A 3254-nucleotide genomic window follows, 5' to 3' on the forward strand; every position below is an offset into this window, starting at 1 on the left:
AGGCGGAGGCGGCGGCGGCGGCGGCGGAGGCGCGCACCCGACGCCGGTAGCGGAGGAGGGCATCCGCACGCTGCCCTGCCACCTGTGCAGGAGCAAGGAGATCGTCGCGCCCGCCATGTACTGCTCGGACTGCGACTTCTACATGTCGCGGTTCAAACCGAAGCCGTGAGGGGGCGCCACCGTCCGCAAGATGGCGTCTCGCCGAAAGCGTGGGCGGGCGCCACCGGTGGAATCGCCACAAGATGGCGTCTCGCCTAAAGCGTGAGGGGGCGCCGCCGGTGGAATCGCCACATGATGGCGTCTCGCCGTGCCGGCAGATGGCCAGCGGGGGAGTGTTTTATACGACAGTATTATGTAGTGGACTGAGAGGTGCAGGGGGGGGGGAAGCTAGTTAACGTTAAGAGTTAATTAGAGAGCGAGTAACAGACCTAGTTAACGCATCCGTGGCCGTGACTCGCGCGGATGTCGTCGCGCCGCTGATGCATTATGGGGAATTCGTCGGAAATTTCGGCGGTTGTATCTTGGTGGCGTGCCGGCCGACGCCTGTTGTTAGTTGGTTCCTCAGAATAGCTGTGCAGGTGTAGCAAGAGAAATGGTAGTTACACAGCGGTATATGTTTGTTTAACTCGAGCGTTGTTAAGTGGCCGTCCAAGCTTGTTGAAATGTGTAAGAGAGAAACTTTAATTTTCGTTGTCATTCTTCTCGTGACTTGTGCGGATTATGTATATGCGGGGTCTGATCACAGACACACTTTGAACGTTTCAAGAAAAAAAGAAAAATGTAAACACGAAATGTTTTTACTGCCAAAGTCTTCATGTTTCGCTACTCTATTTCGCTTATTATTGCCGATAATTACCCGTAAATGCCGGTCAAATGCTTTACTCTCTTATTCATGTTGTTTGTGCACAGGGCGTGCGTGCGGTGTACTTGTGTGTTGCAGATGAGCATTTGACCGGCATTTACGGGTAATTATCGGCAATAATAGGCGAAATAGCGTAGAGAAACATTAAGACTTTGGTAGTAAATACATTTCGTGTTTACATTTTTCTTTTTTTCTTGAGACGTTCCAAGTGCCTGTGGGTCTGATGAGGTGGTAGTGGTGTCGTCATTGTTGTTTGTGTCGCGTGGGCTCTCATTTGAAATCCATCCAGTCGTTTTATCGTTACTATGAGAGAAACCCTTTCCGTCCTCTCTGTGTGTTTATCATGGTCAGGTCAGTGTGTGACTGCATCATGCATGCAAGCCTTTCATGGGTCCGTCCGACCGACGCGCGATACTACAGATGTAAGATGTGAGAGATGCGTGCGTGGATGTCGTGCGTTTTCTCGTGTGTAGTTTATTGGTGCAGTGCGTCCGTCCATCCATCTACGCCGCATCCTCGGTTTCCTGGGTGACATCCTCATCCTCAGCCTCCTGATGTCGTCCTTATGCTCAGCCTTGACACTGTCCGTCCGTTCACACTTGTGGTTTACACCGTCCGTCCGTGCAGCAGCTGAAGTAGCAGCAGCAGCAGCAGCAGCAGCAGCAGCAGCAGTAGCAGCAGCAGTAGCAGTAGCAGCAGCAGTAGCAGTAGCAGTAGCAGCAGCAGCCAGCAGCAGCAGCAGGTAGCAGTAGCAGCAGCAGTAGCAGTAGCAGCAGCAGCATAGCAGTAGCAGCAGTAGCGTAGCAGCAGCAGTAGCAGCAGCAGTAGTAAGCAGCAGTAGCAGTAGCAGCAGGCAGCAGCAGCAGCAGCAGTAGCAGCAGCAGCAGCAGCAGGCAGTAGCAGTAGCAGCAGCAGCAGTAGCAGCATCCCTCGGTGTGTGGGGCTTCATATACTACTGACGAGATCTGAGAGGTTAGTTATCTGTAGATAGCAGAAGAGGTTTTCCAGCCGAAAAACACTCACGACCGCCAACAACACGTTTCCGCCCAGTAGCAATTAACCGATTAATTAGGTTCGTGAATTAGTTAGAGTCGGAAGAATATAGTGAGCGGATAATTAGATGTTGTCCTTCACTGAGTGTGGTCGTTGCTATGGTGATAATCCAGCAGCAAGCCAATCTACCTATATATCCGGCTGGCGTTGATTGACAGGTAGCTGTAGCCAATCAGCATTGCGATAGTGACGTTCTAAAAGAGATGTGCTTAGTGAGGAAATTATGCAAGTCATTGCTCTATATATAATAATGTTATATATATATATATATATATATATATGTATATATATATATATATATATATGTATATATATATATATATATATATGCATATATTGTTATTACCTATACGTCAGGAATACGTGTGTAGACACATGTCCCGCGTACCTGCGTGAGCTTCACTTATAAAACACTGAGATAGTAATAATACTATACTGTATGTAATAAAAACTAGTAGTGATAGGCCAGGGAATATGTCGGTGACATCCGCCCAAGATGTGATTCCATCCAGATTTCTGATAGCATAACGAGAAGTGTGAGTGTAACTTGTGCTGCCTGTTCGTGTCAAATGTGTTGTTAGCTAAGACTGGAGTATGTTGATCGTTGTTACGTGTGTAGAAATGACTTTTGTTTTGTAGCGGGGGAATCTAGCGCAGACGAGCGATATATATGCGCTTATGTGTATATAAAAATATAGCTATATATTCTGGTATGCTAGATCAGCGACAAGAAAATATATGAACGTATTTTCGCTGTGACGTAGATTCTATTTGATTGTCTAATTGAGAAAGATGACTATAAATATATACGAAATGATCTCGTGTTATTTTTATCGGAGGTTTTCCCGTTTGTTCTATAATATCCAGTATCGGGGGGAAACTGTTGATTGTATTTATGTACGTATGTAAATTCGGTCGGTTTAAAACGTGGGACGTCGAATATATATATAACGACTGCATTGTAGAATCACCCGAATTATATACCGAACAAACTTTTACATCGAATTTGTACATCTTGTAATCTTGTAAAACCCTTTTTTATTTTAATCGAAAATACATTACGATATGAATACAATGTGAACACTTTTTATTTCGTTATTTTCTTGTATAATTCGTTATGTGTATACATATATAGCGCACGAGAAAGAGAGAAACTGGCGAGAGAAGATACAGAGAGAGAGAGAGCAGAGTGTGTGTGACACCACTCTCACACACACACATGCACAACACCACACACACACACACACACACACACACACACACACACACACAACACACACACACATATATATGGAAAGCATATCTGTACAAAAAGATAAAAGCATCTCTCTCACGAACG

This window comes from Priapulus caudatus, unplaced genomic scaffold (assembly GCF_000485595.1).
Source record: "Priapulus caudatus unplaced genomic scaffold, Priapulus_caudatus-5.0.1 Scaffold1101, whole genome shotgun sequence".
In the NCBI taxonomy this organism is placed as follows: domain Eukaryota; kingdom Metazoa; phylum Priapulida; class Priapulimorpha; order Priapulimorphida; family Priapulidae; genus Priapulus; species Priapulus caudatus.